Source organism: Lissotriton vulgaris, chromosome 9 (assembly GCF_964263255.1).
Source record: "Lissotriton vulgaris chromosome 9, aLisVul1.2, whole genome shotgun sequence".
Classification (NCBI taxonomy): Eukaryota; Metazoa; Chordata; class Amphibia; order Caudata; family Salamandridae; genus Lissotriton; species Lissotriton vulgaris.
Genome location: NC_141697.1, coordinates 632,687,244 through 632,708,905, shown reverse-complemented (window position 1 = coordinate 632,708,905; position 21,662 = coordinate 632,687,244). Strand labels below are relative to the sequence as shown.

The 21,662-nt window shown below is 45.0% G+C and overlaps 2 protein-coding genes across 3 annotated transcripts in view; one reads left to right on the top strand and one right to left on the bottom strand.

The window, feature by feature from the left end:
- The window catches only part of BANF1 (barrier to autointegration nuclear assembly factor 1), a 51,833-nt gene extending 47,520 nt beyond the window's left edge, over positions 1–4,313 (bottom strand). Inside the window, exon 1 of the mRNA XM_086938295.1 lies at positions 4,178–4,313. The gene's annotated coding sequence lies outside the window, so the exon portion shown is untranslated. The remainder of the gene's footprint in view (positions 1–4,177) is intronic.
- Positions 4,314–4,841: 528 nt separating this feature from the next.
- Positions 4,842–21,662, top strand: part of EIF1AD (eukaryotic translation initiation factor 1A domain containing) — a 346,850-nt gene continuing 330,029 nt past the window's right edge. Inside the window, exon 1 of one of the 2 annotated variants that reach the window (XM_086938293.1) lies at positions 4,842–5,001. The gene's annotated coding sequence lies outside the window, so the exon portion shown is untranslated. The remainder of the gene's footprint in view (positions 5,002–21,662) is intronic. The other variant, XM_086938294.1, reaches the window with a different exon arrangement.

The following is a 21,662-nucleotide window of genomic DNA, read 5'->3' as shown; positions in this document are numbered from 1 at the left end:
GCAGCAATAAAATACCCAAAAGCATCCATTAAACCTTGCAGCCCCACTGGAGTCCTGGCCAGCAAGACAGCTTTGCCTGCATACAAGAGAACTGGTATCGGACGCCTGGCCACCTGTGGGGCATCCGCATATTGTAATATCTGGTCTACCCCATTTATAAAGAAAGAAAATAACAGTGGGGTACTCTGTTTCCATTTTTTTTTCAACAGTTTGTTACTCTGGTAAAACCTTGAAAAATCTATACAAATAACCCATTGCTGAATTTAAATTGTGTACTTTTCCGAAATCCATAGCTTTCCTGGATCACTCATGAGTTTCTTCCTGGTTTCCATAACCAGCGGGAAGTAGGTTGAATGCATAAAAATTAGGAAAAACAAGCCATCTCTTTGAAAAATGCCAAAACTAAATTTTAAAAAAAACAAAAAATGTAACTTAAAAAAAAGTCCCACACAACAAACTTTGAGTCCGCTCTCCCTGTTCCAAGTGGCAGAGAAAATGGTGACTTTAGCACAGCAAAACGTTTGATAAAGGCATTTGTGGATAACTTTCATATCTTCCCCCAAAAAACCCTACATTTTGCAATATTGTGGCTATTTTCATGGTCCCCTCTCCCACCCCCAGAGGAACCCACAAACCCTGGGTGTGGATGAGGTAGCGAAGGCCCAAGGATTTCAAGGCTTTAGACAACACTTGAATAAGCGTAGTTATTTGGTGGATGGAGACACACTCGAAGCTCTGGACCTCTTGGGCTTCAGGGTTAGGGAAACAGTTTTGAAAAGTTGTGAGTGTGATCTCCACATAAGATTGGTTAAGTTTTCCCAGGATTAATATCCGTATTTTTCAGCTTTTGATATGAAGGACAAAAACATCTCGGTTTGCAGCAAAGTTTCTTTATTTTGATTCATGAGATAAGGACAGCCGACACGTGTTTCGCCCCCTCTTGGCGAATTGCGCCGGGGCTTTCTCAAGGCTAAATTAGTTAATTCACGTCGAAAAATCCTTTTTTAAGATTTATACATAGTCCGTGGTACAAAAATATAATTCTTCAGTAATAAAAGCATTTCTTTTTAGGCTAATGCCTACAATCCTAGAAACCTCCCGGCATGGCAATTCCTGGGTCAGGTCCTTCCGACCCAGGAATCGCCATGCCGGGAGGTTTCTAGGATTGTAGGCATTAGCCTAAAAAGAAATGCTTTTATTACTGAAGAATTATATTTTTGTACCACGGACTATGTATAAATCTTGAAAAAGGATTTTTCGACGTGAATTAACTAATTTAGCCTTGAGAAAGCCCCGGCGCAATTCGCCAAGAGGGGGCGAAACACGTGTCGGCTGTCCTTATCTCATGAATCAAAATAAAGAAACTTTGCTGCAAACCGAGATGTTTTTGTCCTTCATATCAAAAGCTGAAAAATACGGATATTAATCCTGGGAAAACTTAACCAATCTTATGTGGAGATCACACTCACAACTTTTCAAAACTGTTTCCACAAACCCTGGGTACCTTTGGAATAACCAGAACGTCTGAAAAAAGGACACCATTTTGTTAAGGATGCTCTGTGGAAAAATGTTATGGAGGCCTAAGCATGAACTACCGCAAATAACCAAAAAAGGGCTTAGCATTCTGGAGGGGGTGGGACTAGAGAGGTGTAGATTGCCGTAGTGTGGAATATTGCAGGTGAGTGAAATTTCAGGAGTGGAGAAGAGGTTGTACAGTCAAATGGCGTGGAATAGAGAGTCAGAGTGGAGTGACGTGTAGTGGGTCATAGAATAGAGTGAAGTAAACTGCCATAGAGTGGCATAGACGGAGTTGCGTAGAGCGTCAGTGGAGCAGTGTTGTAGAGTGGCATAAAGTGGAGTTAAGTTTAATGGAGTAGAGCATCATAGAGTGTAGTGTTGTAGAGTCAAGTTGCCTAGAGTGAAGTGGGGTAAACTAAAGTGGTGCAGAGTAGATTGGCATAGAGTAGATTGCAGTAATGCAGGGTGCAATGGTCTAGAGTTCAGTGGCACCAAGTTTAGTCTTGCAGAGCAGAATGCCTTAAGAGCACATAGGCGCAGAGACCAATAGCTTAAGGTGTTGTAGAGTATAGTGGCATAGAGTGTATTGGTGCAGAGTAGCTGGCGTAGAGTGCATTGGTTTTCAGTAAAATGGTGTTCAGCACACTGACTAAGAGTGCAGTTGTTTAGAGTAGAAGGCAGTGGCGCAGAGTAGCCTGGTGCAGCATAGAATAGAGTGGTGTAGAGAACAGGGACTAAGACCACAATGGTATAGAGTGCAGTGGCATAAAGTGTTGCAGAGTACCGTACAGTGGGGTAGAGTAGACTGGCATAGAGTAGACCGGTTTTGAGTAATATGGAGTAGACTGCAGGGATGCAGAGATTAATGTGGAGTAGAGTGGCGCAGAATACAGCGGCGTAGAGTACAGAAAGCAGTGGGGTAGAGTACAATGTCATACAGAGCACAGTGGTGTAAAGTGTTGAAGAGCATAGGAGATTGTCACAGACCAAACTGATTTTGAGTAAAGAGGTGTAGAGTGCATTGGCATAAAGTGCAGTGACGTGGAGTAGATTGTATCAGGGTAGAGTGCAGAGCTGATTGGCGTGGAGTGGTAGAGTAGGGTGCATTGGCATGGCACAGTAGTTTTGCAGAACAGAGTGGCACAGAGCTGAGTGGTGTACAGCCAAGTGATGCACAGTAGAGTAGTGTGGGGTAGAGAGCAATGGTATAGAGTGGAATGGTGCAGAGTAGAGTGCAGTAGCACAGTGTGGAGTGGCATAGTGAGCAGTGGAGTAGAGAGGCATATGCATGGTGGGGTAGAAAGAACACTGCTGTTTCAATAACATCTTCAACTGAAATGACCATGACCTTGGCGTGGAGTGGTAGAGTAGGGTGCATTGGCATGGCACAGAGTAGTTTTGCAGAACAGAGTGGCACAGAGCTGAGTGGTGAACAGTCAAGTGATGCACAGTAGAGTAGTGTGGGTAGAGAGCAATGGTATAGAGTGGAATGGTGCAGAGTAGAGTGCAGTAGCACAGTGTGGAGTGGCATAGTGAGCAGTGGAGTAGAGTGGCATAAGCATGGTGGGGTAGAACACTGCGGTTTCAAACATTTTCAACTGAAATGACCATGACCTTTGTGCACACATACTATTTTACTGATAAAAATAAACAGCACAGAATTAAAACTATCACCTAGTGTATTGATTTGATCATATTAAAATATTGATTTCCACATTTCTGAATTACCAAAAAAACGTGCTTCATTTATGCTTTTCCAATTCTGAAATTGTGAAATATCTTCACAGTTCATTTACATTTTGATGTGTGACAGGAATCACATGGCCTTCCCCTCAAGCCGGATAGGCTTCGACCTAAAAACGTCTCCTACACATATTCGGTCTATGGAGTATAGCAGCATAGAGGAGGATTCGTGCCAAGCTGCAAATGCCTCTTTCATGTGTTTCTTTTGCCACATGTCTACCCTAGCTGTCTGTCATCTGTCACAATAAACCAGATGCAGTGTCAAGCATAACCGTCAGATTCAGGCGCCCATTGTGGGAATTAATTCCAAGTACAGTCTGTGCTTAGCTTCCAAAGTTAACCAAAAGAGGATGCAAAATTTAGTGTTTTACTATCCCCGCACTTAAACATAAGCCACGTCCATCCGCGTGTCCAATTTAATCAAACAATTACCATTTACGTATTCATCTACAATCAAGCGTGAAATATTAAACCGAATTACTTTTAACATACTCGCAAGAACACAAGACCTTCCACATTTACTTAGCAGGTTACGTGCAAGTCCTTGCACAGATGAATAACCAACTGATGAAGTTCATCAGGTCTAGAACTCGTGACCTTCACGACTTCATATCTCAAAAGGAATTTTAGATTAAATTGCCAATTTATTTTGTGTTAAAGTTAAGAAAATGAATTAACCAGTATCCCCGGTTCGAGCGATCTGCGTCATTTAAATACTAATAATTCTAATTCTAAATGCCTGAGTGGTTACTCTATCCCAACCATTTTGCATCTCCGACTTCCATACAAGCCAGTACTTACACCGTCATACCCTGCCCTTAATAAAGACACCACAGCTCCCTGCAATAGCTCACGGTGGAATTGCATGCTCAGGCACCATACTTCATACAGAACAACGCCCAACGAATTTACAAACCCGCTTAGTGATCAAGTTGACTGCTCCTCGCTTCAGCCTTTCCGTCGCCGTTTCAATTGAGTTTGCGCACTCTGCTCTGCGCAAGGCGGGTGTAACGCGTACAGTGACGTCACCCGCATAGGCCGTTGGAACGTCTTCTCCGTAACGAAGATTTAAAAAATCCAATGCGTCAGTAGCAGTTTAGCTCTACGCGTGAAGAGGCGTAAAGCGTCAGCCATCCTGGAATGAACCAACTCTAGCTGGAACGAAAGTATGCTTCAGTTTCCAAGTAGTTTTCCTAGTTTATTTCAGACGTTGTTAATAACACCGATCATATCCCTCAGTGAATACAGTGATTCGTACATGGACTCTAGCATGCACCCGCGTGCATATCTATAAATAAAATGCACTATCGAACAGATGAAAAATAGGAAATCAGAATAATTATTCAGTCGTGTTATGGGCGTCCGCTTCAAAGTAGAAGTGAGGCCCTTGCTTTTATTCTGGATTTGCAAAAATAGGTGCAAATCATTTCTAATTTATTGTAACTTCTTGTAACATTTTAAGAAGGATTCAGACCATTATAAGATGGCCGCCTTTTTGCGCAATCCTTTGGTGCCCGCGTGTTAGAGCGATCTTACCTTTGCTGCTAGATAGACTAATGTCAAAGCACGTGATTTCGCTTGAAGCCTCAAGCTAATAGTTTCTTCCGCATCTGTAGGAAGTAGACCAGGAAGGACGTACATCTCAATGTAAGGCGCACGCTAGTTGGTTACTTGGTAGCTGGCTCTGCTTATCAACGTAGAATACAGTCTTGGGAGGGTTGTATTCCGTTTTTAACTGTGGTAAGTGTGTTCACGTTGTCAAGCAGTTTTTGATTTCTGTGTGCGTTCCATAGAGCAGTAAAGATAAACAGCCTCATTACATGGTCGTGTCCTCTATTCAAGACACTTGCAATGTCCTGTGTAAAACTGTTCTGTAATCCTTTATGGGCCAGCCAAGTCGCCTTTGAGTGTCACATATATCCCTTTAGTCTGAGTCAAATGATCAATCTTTGTAGTGTTGGCTTTCCAGCTTATCCACTGCTGTCATCATTTGGAATGTGATTATTCATGATGACATACTAGAATGTTGCGTTCTTCCCTCGTCAGTTGGGAGCTTGGGACTGAGCTGAAAGGTGACAGCTCTTGGTGGAGTTTTTATCTTATTCTTAATATTTATGAATTACCACCTAGTACCATCTTACTCAATGAAGAATTATTATTACAAGAATCTACGTGGACCTGATCATCATTTACTTCTACAGTCTTTTTTTTGTTTTTTTAGTGTATTTTTTTTAGATGTTAAGTCTAAAGAGGTATTTGCTGTTTCGTGTTGTTTTAATTGATGATTGTGCAGTCTCCAGACCACCGCCGTCTTCCAGTGGGTCTTATTGTTCCTGCTATTAGGTACAGTCTGGCATTATGCAGCACGTTACCGCAGTTTTTTTTATCGTGGCAGGTCCGGGCGGTGTTTTGTTGTTTCTCGTACTCTACGTATCAGTGCATGCGCCTTTAGAATTCGGTGCAGTGGTTATGACCAATCGCATTTTTAGCATAGGTTGTATAGTAGCACGTTACCCAACAATTCCAAGCTTTCATTTTCTAGGTTTGCAGGTCTTTTTTTTACCCATCAGGAATGGGGTTTTAAGTTCTGTTACTGATCCAAAGAGCATCCTTTCATCTTAACCCCTTCCATGCTCATGACGAACCCCAGCCGTCATGCACTACAGTGCTCGTGTGCTGATGACGGCTGGGGTTCGTCACGGCCCGCCCCTGTTCGTGCTGTTTACAGCACACCAGGGGTATCGCGGCCGCATCGAAGGGGTTAATCTTCTGTCCCTGGCGTTTCGCATCCAAAATACTCTTTGATCTAATTCATGTCGTTTCATTGCGTTAAGTTCCCTGCTCTACTTCTCAGTAGTGCTATGTGTCCTGCCACTCAAATCTAAGCATATGCTATAGTATTAAAATAGGTTGCAGAATTGTGCATCTGGCCGTAAAAGCCAATTACAATTTCGAGAAGAGCTGACCCTGCCTATTTTAGTTAACTAAGTGCTTCCCGGGTATAATCAAGATGTGTACAAAAAAACAGGAGGGAGGTAGAGTACAGAAGTAGGATTCTTACTCCACGGGCACTGTTACATAAACAAAAGGAATCCTACTCGCAGTGAAAAGGGAAAGTGTCTACCACAGGTGTGGGGACACTCAGTGTTTTGTAAGATACCCCTACACACCAACAGGCCCCTTGGTGTCCTGCTTCATCATAGGGGTCTTCGCACCCCTCTAACGGGATGCGGCGTGCTGCGACCTACGACTACGCGGGAGCACTGGAAGTATGGACTATGTGTGGTGTATGTGGTGGAAGTGGTTGGGGTATTTTAATGTGAGTGGTGGGATATAGTGAAGGTTTAAAAAGTACCTGGCTCGTGGGTGTATAGGAAAAAACTTTATTCACAACCCCGGGCTGGTACTGTTAAAAGAAGTGCAGTGCGAGGTAATTATCTGTCGTGACTATGGACAGTACAGGTCCATAGCCATGACTCAATTCCATAATACACAATTCCACTACAAACAATTCCAATACAACCCATCCCTCCCTTGCACTTCCACCAACCCTATCATCTCTCTGCAACACACCCACTGCCCTTCTCATCACTCCCTCACAATGCCTCTACCCCTTCTCATCCAGCAATCCCACTTCCCCCTCTCATCCCTCCCTTACTCCCTATCTCCTTTCTATACTGCCTGTTCACACATGCTGACTTCCTGTACCTCCTCAGGCTGTGCACTAGTCCACCTTTCGCCCCCACCCCTAGGGTTCCCCTCCCAATAGTCTATCTCTCACTCTCTTTCATGCTATCTCTCACCACTCTCTCTCACGCACTCTTCCTGCCTCTCTCATATGGTTCACTTAAGGTCTTCAAGTACAATATCTTCCCTGTCCCTTTTCAGTGTTTTTGTCCTCGATCCCACGCTCTCCTCATCTTCTTACGATGTTGTCTACATATATAGCCACTCCCTCCTCTTACTCTCTTTCACCCACACTCTTTCCGCTCCTTTATCTGGAGTTCATTCACCACTCTGTGTACAAATTACCTATCTTTCTGCCTTCCTGTCTATAAATTCTCTGCAGCTCTCACCCCTAACTATTCATCATGCCACATAATTCCACTACACAAATACACTACACACCACACAAAACCACCCCACACAATTCCACAACTAACAATGTCAATCCAACCCAAATAATTCCACTCCACACCACATACTTCAACAACATTCCAAGCAAAAGCACATGGGTAAAATACATTATCATTTACAACACCAATAGCTCTAACTCTCACAAATGCGAGACCTATTGCATTGCAAATGCTTGTTATATATATTTCAAAACCAAGAACTTAACACCTTAAGTGCTCATGACGAGCTCAGCTCGTCATGAGGCACGGTGCTCAGGTACTCATAATGAGCTCAGCTCGTCATGAGCTGTGGAACGCTCACACGCGGGGATAATTCCCCTGCTGTACTGAACGTTCTACAGAAACGGGTGTGGTCATGACGAGCTCAGCTCGTCATGAGCACACGAGCACCGTGCCTCATGACGAACTGAGCTCTTAATGAGCACGGGGGCGCTGTGCGCGCCCCCCTAGCACAGCGGGGGAATTACCCCCTCTGGGAACGGGTTAATTCAAAGGTAAGTAATGTTTTCAATAGTAATATTCACAGGTAAGTTGTACGTTCAAACCTGTGCACTTCGACATATAATGCAATTCTATGAAAGGAAAAGTCAAAGATGCATAAACGTAGGCACAGTCTGTTTTGGGATTCACCTTCGGGCTTTGGAGATGTAGTGGGCCTAGGTCCAAAGCGCTACCAGCAGTTCTTCGGGAATGGGCGGGCTCCGCTGGGAGCGAGGTGCTGGTGATGTTGGTAGCTGGTGTGCTATGTTGAAGGGGGGGTTGCACCCAAAAAAACAGGCTGCACAGGGGGACTTGGGATCAAGTCGGAGAGCTCCCAAACGGAGGGCTTGGGTCGCAAGGGTTCTTGGAGCAAGGGAGCACAGCCAGTCCATCAGGACCCGAGCCAGGTGGCTCAGGTGCAGAGTGGATAGGTTGGCTGGGCTGGGTGCGCAAAGATGATCTTTGTGGTCGGGAACAAACAGACAAGGCAGCTGTGCTACTCACAAAGTGGAACTCAGTGATGCAGATGTCCCTTAACGGCTGCTTGGTTCTGCGAATCCAGACTAGACTCTCACTGTTTGGTGTAGTGCGTCCAGTACCCCAGGGGTTGGTGCTGCACGGCTCTGGTTGGTCCTGGTGTCTTCACACTCAGTAGAGAGACAGATCTGATCTTCCAGAGCATGATTATGTTCTCCTGGTCGCCTGCGGCGTCGGTTGGGCCGGGGAGCTGAAAATCGGTGGACTGGATTCTGCTTGTCGTTGCCTGCGGACTGCAGGGGAGTAACTCCTCTACTCCAAGGGAGACTGTAGGTGATTTTCGAAGTGCTGTCAGGCTACCCATGACTTTGGTAGACATCCAGCTCTTAGGACAAGTCGATGTGTCGCAATTGTCAAGAGAAGGCTGAAGATGGGCAGGGTTTCGTGCCAAAGTTTACCAGTCTGCTGAGGTAGTGACTCTTCTTTGTCCTTCTTCTCTTGATACATCAGATCTGAGTTCTTTGGTTCAGAGGTGCCACCTAAATACTCAATTGAGGGGCATTATGGGGACTGACGGGCATAGCCAATGGGCTACCTACCTTTAGGCTGTCTTCACCCTGTATATGACCATGTCCTATGGGAAGTGGGCATAACCCTGACCCTAGAATGCTAATTGCGTCCAAAATAAGATGGAGGAATTTATAAGTGGGGTCCACATCAGCGGGCCCTCGTTTAGGGTTGGTGCTGGCTGATTGTGGGCACACCTCCTAATCTTATTAATTATCCCACCTGTCTTGCCGCCAAAAAGTGGGGCCGGGACAGGTAGATGGACATCTCCACTATCTGGAGAAACATGACCCATAACAAAGGCGGCAGGGCCTTTGAAGCTTCCTGCCCTGCAATGCACATCCTAAGGTGGAGGAGTTGTCAACACCTCTTCCCAGAGCAGGCTTTGTTCCTGGCCTCCGAAAGCAAAGGCTCTCACCTCAGGAGGTCAGAAACCTGTCTGTGGTGGCAGGCTGGCCTTTACCTGTCAGTCAACACACTAGTAATCAGTAGGGTTTCCGGGGGCACCTCTAAGGTGCTCTCTGGGTGCATTTAATAATAAATCCAGCACTGGCATCAGTAGCTGGAAAACTCTTAATGACGAGTAACCAGCCCATGTACTCGATATGACTTCCCTGTGCACTGGTGTTATCTAAGGGAGAACTTGGATGTCACCCGGGCATATCCACTCATGCAGCTATTCCCACTCATGGGTGTAATGCACCCTTCCTTAGAGCTATTAGGCCCGCTGTAAGGGTGACTTACCTATACCACATGCAGTGCCGGGTAGGCATGGCATGGCATGGATGGGTGTTGCCATGTCGACTCTTTCATCTTCTCTGCACCAGGACACTCAGGCTGCAATGGCAGTTTGCATGAGCTTGGGTGAGGGGTGCCCTAAAGTGGCACAATGTGTGCTGCAGCTCGTAGGGAGCCTTTTTAGGTCGAAGGCCGCAGGTACCAGTGGCAACATTTACGAGAGACTTACAGGAATCCTAAAGGGGTGCCAATTGTGGATTAAAGGTACAGTTTAAGCAAAGAACACTGTTGGGGGACCGGGTTAGGAGGGGCCCAGTACATTTTCAGTTAAAGTTGCACCATATACCAGGCAAGGGGGTAACCAAGTCAAAAGGGGCATTTCTTACAATCAACATCTATAATCTATAAAACTCGTCCATGACCATTAGTAAATAGTCTCTAGCTGCAGTTGGATCATAAAAAATCCACAACCACTTTTCCCCGGCATTGTCAGGGAAAGGAGATCTTTAGAGAGGCTCAGAAGCACTGTCCACTCCTGAATTTGGCATACTTGATTTACCTTGCATCTTCCCATGATGGTTTGAGAAGGTAAACTACACCTTCTGCTGAGTAACAGCTTTGTGAGAACAATACAGCGATTACCCTCATGAGCTAGGTGAATGAAAATCCTTCTTAATGTGTAAGGGATTAAAAGCTAGTACCCCGAAGAAACAGACCTATCCAGTGACATACTAGATCACCATGTGCATTGCACATAGCTTTTAACTCCTTCAAGTCAGTGTGTATGTATTTTTGAAACCTCCAGGTCTCTCCAGCGTTGAGGTTTCAGTAGGTTTAGTCGGAACCAGCAGGGCCTCATTTGTGAAAGTAGCTTGAAGAATGTCACACATGCTTATTATGTCTGTAGAAGTATGCTTAACAATGTCTCACTGATACTCTGCAGTTGAAGGCTGATGTGAGTTGTGTGCCACCCGAAAACTGTAGAAGAAATTATTATAGTTTTGATACATCCAAGGCTTTTGAACATCATGGAAGCAATTATTCGTGAAGAAGGAGATCCAAATGTTCAATTCTGGGCGGCATCTTCAACTTTAGACTACCAAGTATGACCACCTTTAACACTATTTCCATGGGCAAATAGAGGGAAGGGTTCACAATCCCACTACCCTGCTAAACTATTTTTCGACTTGGGAGTATGCCAATTCATGGTTGGTGTAACTCTGGTTGGCATAGGCAGTAATCCTACTTAACAGGCATTTCGTATCATGTGCTCGGTACGCGAGGCCAGAGCTCCATCCTACAGTGTCGGCATCTACTACGATTTCATTTGCAACAAGGGGTCAATATAAACCATATTTTTCTCTTCAGTCTTCCTCGTTCAAATAACTTCAAAGCTGTCTTGACAGAGTCTACAGCATTAAGTTGTAACCAGTCTTGGTTAACTCTTTCAGCTTTGCACTGATGGATACAAGACCATTGACATACTGTGCATGATAACTAGCCTTGCCCACAAAACACTTGAGGGTGTGATGCACTGCAAGGTGCTTTCACATTAACAAGGTCTAATGTCTTATTGGGGTGGGGAATTTTCCATCTTATGAAAAGATTTGACCTTAGACCTTGAGTAACCATTACCAAACTCACATTTGTTCCCATCGAATGTAATGTTTTTCTCTGTAGAGGCGCCACAAAGTCACAATCTTGTTTCTTTTGGCAGTGGGACTGGAGATATAATATATTATTTGTAGATTAACTGAATGCATAAAAAGTCAGCTTAAAGGTGGGGCTTAAATCAGACCCATATTCAGTAAAAAGAATTACTAGGAAGAAGCCTCCCACGCACCACTATAGAGTCGTAGGCTTCTCTCAATGCTTGAACAGTATTTGTTTAGGAAGTTGCATACAGGAGACCACAATTGTGAGTTTACAATTGCGAGTAGGACGAGCCTTCCTCCGAGAGATGATTGGTTGGAGGGCCAATGTTGTCAGTAATTCAAGTAATTTAGATTTGTTCCATGCTAGATGTTTGCTTGCATCAAGCCAAATTTAAATTTTCTTTTTTATAACGGTGCTGTTTGACTAGAGTATGGAAGTTATGTCTTTTAAAATCTGATCCCAGAAGTTTTAGAATTTAGGGAAAACAGGAGCATGTGTTCATTGCTGGCACACCTTTCCTTGCCAGACCAACAGGAGTCTTCATTTCAAAGATTTGCTTTGAAAACTTTGTTAGCAGCCCATTATGCCTTTAAAATATGAAGAGTGATTGTATGGTAGAGGCCAATTTAGAGCAGTTGATGGCTCTTTCCCAGACTTGCTTTAGGACTTAGCTATGGCCCCAACTAATTAATTGCTGATAGGTCTATGTTAATGGTATGAGTTGTTTGAAGATAGTAGCTGTTGGTGAAGGGTAAGTCGGAGGATAATTGACTCACAGGAAATTACATGTAAAAGCTTCTTTGAAAAATGGAGGTTATAGCTTTTAGGATATGTTTTGTCTGTGTGTGTTTTTAAAAAAAAATGTTTCCTTTCCTTGATTCCTAGATTGTGGCGCAGTTGGAGGACATGAAATGGGATGAAAGAGTTTTGCTTGTATAATTGGATGATCATGTAAATGCCAGTTTCATGCATTTATTCTAAAATTTACACTGTATGTAGTTCAGATGTCATTATTTTACCACAGAGAGTTATTCAGCCGTTCGTTGTTGGAGAGATTGTAGAGCTTCCGAAATTTGATGGTTGTCAACCAAATGGATAGATATTAATAGGCAATTTACTTACTTACTGATAGCCTCTGGTTCATTTTGTGAGGTTGAATCTGAGGGAGAGGGCGCCATTAGTGAGCACAGAAGCTTGGAGTTTGGTACTGCTTATAAAATGTTTTGGGAGCTAATGCCATACAAGTGCTCAGGATACATTTAATCATTCTAGTCTGTTGAATATGCAGCGCCACAAAATATATTGTTTTCATCTACCTCTGATTGTGAGATAATTCATGAGCAGTCTTGAATTTGATACTGATGAGCTGCCTTTGACAGAACTTGATTGATCTGGATTGACCGTTAATGGGATTATTGAAATTACGTGGTTGGCTATGATTTTGGCTAGAATTTTGCAATCAATGTTTGTTAACAAACTGGTTCAGTAATTATTTGTTTCTTGTACGTCTTTGACTTTTTGTGTGAATCACAATAACTATAGCTTCTATGGCTGTGTCTAGGGTATTTTCCGGAGTTGGAAAGTGATTGCAGTTTGGGTATCAAGACTGCTATGAGTCAGTAGTATTATTGTGGAGGCAGTTTATCTAGGACAAGTGCTTTCTATTTCTAAGGCCGTCTATGATATTTACGATTTCTGCTTCTGTGGTGTTGGATTGACTATGCTCAGTTGCACTTATTTTTTAGGTCAGTGAAGAAGTTGTTATAGTCATCCATTTTTGGGTGTTTTTGCTGATGTATAGTGTCTCATAAAATTCCTTAAATGTTTGTGATATTTCACAGTTTGGGTTTGAGTAATCATTGCCTAGTCATGATTGCAATAGCTCTAAGATAGTTGGCATGGATGTTACTTCCTCTGGTATGGTATATGGATTTGACACTAAGCAGGATATAATCTGTGGCATATGTACAACTTTAATTGAAGTTAATTAGCAGTTTCAAGAGGCCCTTGTAAGCTGAAAATCCTTTGTCTCCATGTATTGTTTTTCTAGTTCCCTGACTTATTTGGAAAGCATCTTGATTCTTTCATTGCTCATTTTTTTCTGCTCTGCCATTGCAGTGATCTTGCTTTGCAAAAGGTGCTTATAAGCATTCCATGGTACTTCTTTAAAGACTGCTTCAGACTCGTTATTGTTATTGAATTCACACGTGAGTAATCAATATCCATGTTATGGTGAAGGTTGGTGTTTAAACTTTACCTGGTAATGTTATTACTGATTTACAAGCCCTCGATCAAAGAGTACACACTGATCCAATTTCTGCCTCAGTCATACAATTGAGCAAATACTTAAATCTGCATAATTAACACATGGCAATTTCTCATATTAAAGTAAAATTGGAATCCTTGTCTATCTGGTGTGGTTATGCACCAGATGTCAGGCAAAGAAAACATGGCAATCAATTTCTTAAATAATAACTGTAGCTTTAACCCATCTGCCATACTTGTCAGGGTCATTTGTAGTTACAGTGACATTTATGTTCTCATGAATCAAAAGGGCAACTCCATTCTTCCTCTTGTCAGAAGATGGTTTCTCTAATCGATTTCCGATTGAGCCTCAAGTTTTCTTTCTTTTCTTTCCTAGATTAAAGATTTCTTTTACCCCAGTTCATGTGGATGTGAAAGGACTGTCTTTCTTTCATTTAATGGGCTTGTTTACACTTCTGTTCCATTAGATGCATTGCATGAACATCTTTGTTACCCTCCTGATAGATGCAGATTATTAAATGCGAGAGCTGATGGGGCTCTATAAGAAAGGGTGTGAGTTGGGTGATAGCTAGAAAACTAAGTAGCTTGGCAATTGTCTGGGATGATACAGTAGTCATGATATTGTTGTTGGGCTATGTCTCTTGTTAGTTACCATTGTGGAGTATATGTCAAATGTTTGGTGTTCTTGAGATTTGGATCGGTCTGTTTCGCCTCCATTTCATGAGGAGCAAGTGAGTTGAGTAATTTTTGTAGAGCTTGTAGTGATTTTGCATCTTCCAGGGTAGAATATATGCTATTTATCATCAAAGTGTTTTATTGCAGGCCATGCATTTTTAATTTTATTATTTTGTCAAAACAAGCATCTAAGAGGCATTGTTAAAAGAAAAAATTGTATTGTTATTTCTCACAGACAAGACTATTGTACCATAAGTGCAAAGTTCCAGGATACATCTGCTGTGCTATTGGCGGCATTGAAGAAAATGAAATGCACCTCGGATATATCAACATATCAACCTATTTCACTAGACATCACGTTGCATTCTATACCCAAGAAGAATAAAGTAGAAAGAAAGGATTCAAAATTTGTATCTCAGCAACACTTTGTGTTGAAAAGGTAGGGTGACCAAGTGAATTGATGTAGGAGCGGAGTTGCCAGCCCCAGTCATATAGGCTGTATAACAATATTCGACGAGTATATGATCTGAGGGATATTTTTTTTTAAATTTTGGCGGAGAGACCTAATAAAGAGCATTGTAGATTGAAAACAAACTGGAAAGAGTCTGAAATGTTTAAATGTGATTTGAGTGGTAATCATTGAAGGATACTGGGCAACAGAACACAATCCATAATTTATAAGACACTGAGATGCCACCGAAAACGGCACGAGGTGGAAAGAGTAGAGGAGGGATAGATACCCCATCAGGTAATCGGCTTCAAGACCCTCAAATAGGTGGTAGCAGCAAAAAAAGAGCCCTGGAAAGGGGGGTTGGAGAGATGGACTCAGTGAATACTAAAGTAGATGTGAATGAAGGGAAAAGCAAGAGAGTTCCTCAAATGTTCTTGTCGAAGAAGGATAAGAAGGAAAAGAATAAAACAGCGTAAGAGTTGGAGATCCAACGAAGTCGCATACCAGAAATTGCAACACAATTAAAGAATGTGAAATTAACAGAGAAGCGGCAAGTTGGGAGTCAACCATGAAAGCGGGACCAGGGACCAAGTGACACAGGCAATATTACAGCCTACAGAAACACCGGATTCTGGCAATACGGTGAAAACAAGCATTGGATTGACAGTAGGAAAGGATACGAGAATAATCTGTGAGGGTGACTCAAGCGAACCCTTCTTATCATTTTTGGACCATACAGATACCTCAGAGGAGGAGTATGACGAAGCACAAAAGGCGGTGTCACTGGATGGCTCACTAAACAGCTTGGCAAGCGAGCAGAATGATTCAGCTATGGACTCAACGTCAGAAGAGAGGACCCCAAATGCTACTATGGTACATAATGAAATGATGGCCCAAGAGACTCTGAGTTTAGATATGACACAAGCTGGAGCAGTCAAAAGCTTAGCCTGGGAAATATCTCTCTCCCCAGAGGCTCGAAGTGACCCTGAGACTACCCATGAGACAGCAGAGGGAGGAGAAGAAGTTATAGAAGGTGCTGTGGCAGACACATTAACAGTACCTAGTAACTCCAACAAGATCTCATTGAATGCAATTTATCAACTAATAGTGGAACATAGATCAGAAACTCACTTCGAAAGCCAGAAAACACAAGTTGCCTGCCGCAAATTACAGAATGCAGTGAGAAGAGTCGCTAAGACCTGCAGTGAATTTTCAGAAAGGATAAATGCGGCAGAAGAGCGGATATCAGCAATAGAAGATCAAATGACAACATGAAAAACGGATATAGATATAATCTCTGCTGACCACGAGGATATGCAGCTAAAAATTGCTGACCTGGAAAACCGACTCCGGAGAAACAATCTCAGGATATTGGGAAGGGTCGTATATACGTAAATTTGTGCAGGATCTCTTCCAGGATGCCTTTCCGGAGTTAACAATGTGGGACTGGGCCACGGAGCTACAGAGAGCCCATAGATTTCATTTTAAGCTCTCCGAGGGGAAAAAAGGCTCAATAGCAACCGCAAAATATTCCAGAGCTATATTGATCAACCTGAACAACTTTCTGGCATGGGAGGCATTGTATGATCTCACAAGGCCCAATAAAAAACGACAAGGGAAAGGATTCTAGTTCTTCGTAAGACCTAATTTGTCTCACCACACTGTGGAAAGGAGGTGGCATCTAAGGCGATTAATTACTCCTTTCCAAAATAAGGGTGCACAGGCTTTTTTGCTAAACCGAGCGACTCTAAAAGTACTCTGTAAAAGTCGCACGCTTTTTTTTGTATCCGAGATACAAGCTCAAGACTATCTGGATACACTCTGAGGCATAAAAACGAATGCGTACCAGATAGAGCACATTGAATCAATAAGCCACCTATATATTCAATAGGGGATACAGTTATATGAAATTTATAGAAGATGAGTATAATCAGGAACATGAATTACAATGTTGTTGGTATTTAAATTTGGTGTTTAAGATGTAAAGTAGAGTAGAGCAGAGAGGGACTGGAGTAAAGTCTCTTCCCATCGATAAAGGGCCATAAGTCCTTTTTTCCTTAGTTTTAGGGTGGGAGCGGGAGGGAAGGGGGAGCACAGGTGGAGGGGGTGGGAAAGGAAGGGAGAGGTGTAGATGGATGTACAAGAGGGTATGATATACCGTACAAAGTGGCAAAGATGGCATACATAGTGGCAAAGGTATCACAAACAAAGAAATATGGCTAAATTCAGAATCTGCTCATCAAATGTTGGTGGTCTAAATGATAAGGCAAAACGTGCAAAGGTCTTTGAAATAATTAATAAGTTGAACCCAGATGTCTTATGCCTACAGGAGACACATAACACGTGGGGGAGCAAAACGTGTCTTGAAATGAGAGGGTATAATCTAGCAGCATGCTCCACCTAAACAACAACAACAAGAGGTGTGGCTACATACATTAAACATCAGAAGGGAGCAGTTTATAGAACAAAAGCAGATAAGTGGGGTCGTTTGGGCCATAATGGAGGTATCATTGGAATTTTCTGTAGTCAATTTATATGGTTCAAACTTAGACGATTCGAGTATCTGGGAGGAGATAGAGGTGGAATTAGCACAGTCAATCAATCAATCAATCAAGAGTATTTGTAAAGCGCGCTACTCACCCGCTACGGTCTCAAGGCGCTGGGGGGGTGAGCTGCTACTGCTCGAAAAGCCAGGTCTTGAGTTGCTTCCTGAAGGAGAGATGGTCCTGGGTGAGTCGTAGGTGGGTGGGGAGGGTGTTCCAGGTCTTGGCCGCCAGGTAGGTGAAGGATCTTCCTCCGGTGGTGGTCCTGCGGATCCGTGGGACGGTGGTGACGGCGAGGCTGGTGGAGCGGAGCTGGCGGGTTAGCGTGTAGAACGTGAGGCGGTTGTTGAGATATTCGAGGCCCAAGTCATGGAGAACATTGTGTGCGTGAGTGAGGAGTCTGAATGTGATCCTTTTGCTGATGGGGAGCCAGTGCAGGTCCCTCAGGTGGGCCGAGATGTGGCTGTGTCGGGGGATGTCCAAGACGAGTCGTGCTGAGGCGTTCTGGATGTGCTGGAGTCTTTTCTGTAGTTTGGAGGTGGTCCAAGCGTAGAGGGCGTTCCCGTAGTCCAGGCGGCTGGTGACGAGGGCCTGGGTGACCGTTTTCCTGGTTCCAGCGGAAGATCTTACGGAGCATGCGGAGAGTGTTGAAGCAGGAGGTAACGGCATTAACTTGCTTGGCCATCGTGAGGGAGGAGTCAAGGATGAAGCCCAGGTTGCGTGCGTGGTCCGTGGGCTTGGGTGGGGGCCCAGAGCAGGGGGCCACCAGGAGTCGTCCCAGGCAGAGATGGATTGGCCGAGGATGAGGACTTCCGTCTTGTCTGAGTTCAGTTTCAGTCTGCGATGTCTTTCATTCCGTCCTGGAAGCTGGCTCTGGCGGAGGTGGGGTCGTTGGCGAGGGAGAGGATCAGTTGGGTATCGTCGGCGTAGGAGATGATGTTGAGGTTGTGCTTGCGTGCGATGGCTGCGAGGGGGCTCATGTAGACGTTGAAGAGGGGGGGGGGCTGAGCGAGGAGCCTTGAGGTATGCAGCAGATGATCTTGGTGGCTTCTAGGAGGAAGGGCGGGAGACAGACTCTTTGGGTTCTGTCGGAGAGGAAGGAGGTGATCCCTTCCAGGGCCTTTCCTTGGATCCCAACGTGGCGGAGGCGGGTTGTCAGGGTGCGGTGGCAGACTGTGTTGAACGCAGCCGAAAGGTCGAGCAGGATGAGGGCGGCGGTTTCTCCGTTGTCCAGCAGGGTCCAGATGTCGTCGGTGGCCGCGATGAGGGCGGTCTCAGTGCTGTGGTTCGCTCGGAATCCGAACTGCGATGGGTCGAATAAGCTGTTCGTCTCCAGGAAGGCTGTGAGCTGTTTGACGGTTTTCTCTATGACTTTTGCAGGGAAGGGGAGGAGCGAGATGGGGCGGAAGTTCTTGAGGTCTGAGGGGTCTGCGGTGGGTTTCTTCAGGAGGGTGCTGATCTCTGCGTGCTTCCAGCTCTCCGGGAAGGTGGCGGATATGAAGGAGTTGTTGATGATGTCCCGAAGCTTGGGTGCGATGATGGAGTCGGCTTTGTTGAGCATGTGGTTTGGGCAGGGATCGGCTGGGGAGCCTGAGTGGATGGTGTTCATCGTGTGGGTGGTATCTTCCGTGCTGACCTGAGTCCAGGCGCACATGGTGGTGGTGGGGGGTGTAGGTTCGGTGGTGGGGTACGTGTTCTGAGCGCCGAAGCTGTCGTGTATGTCGACGATCTTGCGGTGAAAAAAGGTGGCCAGAGAGTTACAGAGGTCTTGAGAAGGCGTGATGTCGTTGTTGCTGGCGTTGGGGTTGGAGAGCTCTTTCACAACATTGAAGAGTTCCTTGCTGTTGTGGGTGTTGTTGTCCAGTCGTTCTCTGAAGGATGACCTTTTGGTGGTGCGGATCAGCTGGTGGTGTTTGCGGGTGGCGTTCTTGAGGGCTGTCATGTTGTCCGTTGACTGGTTGTGGCGCCAGACTTTCTCGAGGTCACAACAGGATTTCTTGGAGTCTTTGAGATCGTTGGTGAACCACGCGGCTTTCTTGCTGTTGAGGTTGCTGGGAGGGTTTTTCAGTGGAGCAAGGGTGTCGGCGCAGTCGGTGATCCACTGTGTGAGGTTGCGGGCTCCTTCGTTGGGGTCCGTGGTGTTGGTGGGAGGGTTTAGGCGCATGGAGGTGGTGAGTTGGTCGGTGGTGATCTTGCTCCAGTATCTTCAGGGGGTTTGTTGAGGGCTGTGGTGGGTCGTTGTTTTCCTGAAGTTGAAGTACGCAGCTGTGTTCGGTCCAGTGGAGCTCGGTGGTGTGGCTGAAGGAGATGTGGTTGCTGGAGGAGCAGACTGGGTCGAGCGTGTGGCCGGCGTAATGGGTGGGGGTGTTGACCAGTTGCTTGAATCCGAGGTTGTCTAGTATGGCGGTGTTGTTGTTGTCCTGGTCGTTCTCCAGGTGGAAATTGAGGTCTCCCAGGAGGATCTAGTCGGGGGAGGTGAGGGCGAGTGGGCTGATGGGGTCTGTAGATGAGGGTTCCTGAGGGTGGTCTTGGGGTCGGCGTGAATCTGGAAATGCAGGTGCTCTGCGGTGGCGAGGGTGTCGTCGGTGTTGGTCGTGATGCGGATAGTGTTTCTGTGGGCGATGGCGATTTCTCCGCCGGTCTGGATGACGCGGTCCCTCCGGATGATCTTGTAGCCATCCGGGATGGGGATGGCGATGTTGGGGGCTGAGGAGGCGTTCATCCAGGTTTCCGTGAAGAAGGCGAAGTCTGGTGCCGTTTTGTCCAGGAGGTCCCATAGTTCGACGGTGTGCCTGTGGATGGAGCGGGTGTTGATCAGGATGCACTTGAGGTGGTTGTTGTTGGTGGCTGTGTTGGCTGGCGTGGTGCAGGACCGAGTGCAGGTGAAGTAGCAGGCGTGGCAGGTGAAGGCTCCATGGGTGCGTTTCGGGGTGGCATGGTAGCAGGCTGGATGTCGGCCGGTGTTGAGTGCGTGGAGGGTGGCGTTGTCGTAGCTCAGTCGGGTTGGCTGGCTCTGGCAGGGTCCAGGGGTTCTGGCGCTGGGCGCGGTCCAGGCGCGCACAGGCGTAGACGGGCTTGCCTTTGGCGCGCCTGCTGCGCGTACGCGCGGTCTCCGCCATATATGGCGAAGTGGGAGGGAGGAGCAGCTGGGAGGCGGGAGCGGGGCGGCGAATGGGGAGCGGGAGACAGGAGAAGGGGGCGGGGCCGCAGGAGAGCAGCGGCGGGGAGCAGAGGTCACGCTCTTTGATTATTTGTGGCGACATTAACATACATATGGAAGGGAGTACCATTAGTAATAGGTACACAGGGGGGAAACCTAAGGTGTTCAAGGCACTCTCCGCACTCAAAAGTACACATGGGATTGCGGATATATGGGTAGAAAAACATCCAAACGACCCAGGTTTTACATATTATTCACATCCTCACAAAAAATGTGTTCGTTTGGATTATTTTCTGGTACCGGTACAATGGTTAGATAATCTGGATATAGTAAAACTCCCACGATTATATTCAGGTCATAATCCGCTAATCTTGGAAATCAGGGAAGTTCAGGGTCTAAGCAGACAAACTCCATGGACTTTCGATAGAAAATTATTATTAGATGAGAAATTTTGTTTATATATTAAGCAGTGGACGCAATTTTTCTTTGATTGTAATAGATTTAGTGCTTCCTGTGCATTAGTTTTGTATTCATATAAGGCTGCGCTAAGGGGTGAAATAATGGGATTCGTTGCCCATAGTCGCAGGGAACAGAAAAAACAAACGGACCATCTAGTGAATAAATTGGGTAAACTGGAATCAGAACACTTGCAAATAATATATAATAGAGCTTAGGAAGATGTATTAATAGAACATTTGTCCAAAATAGCATTGGCTAAAGCTGATATCAATCAATATTTTCATGAGAAAGTCGCTCAAAAGTTCCAGATCTATCGCAAGGTGCTATATGAATATGGAGAGACAACTGGGAAACTACTAGTGTTGAGAACAAGACAAAAAAGTGTCCGAAATAATATAACAAAAATGAAAGATCTGAATGGGGTATTGACATCAGATTCCGAGATTATCAACATTTTTGAGGATTTCTATAGTAAATTATACCAAACAGAACTCTCGGTAGGGGATCAAGGGGAGCAGGATGATCTAGAAGATATTGATAATTGTGGTATATCCCTTCCCAAGATAAGTAGGGAAACAACTCCGGAATTAGAACAGGAAATTACACTAGAGGAAGTAAAACTGGCCCTATCTTCTCTCTCATCTGGCAAAGCGGCTGGGCCAGATAAAATCCCAATTGAGTTATATAAAATGTTATCAGCACAAATAGCACCCCTTATGCAAGGTCTATTTCTGGATGTACATTATCGTGGAATACCCCCAAGCTCATGGCAGGATACAGATGTCGTGGTCTTC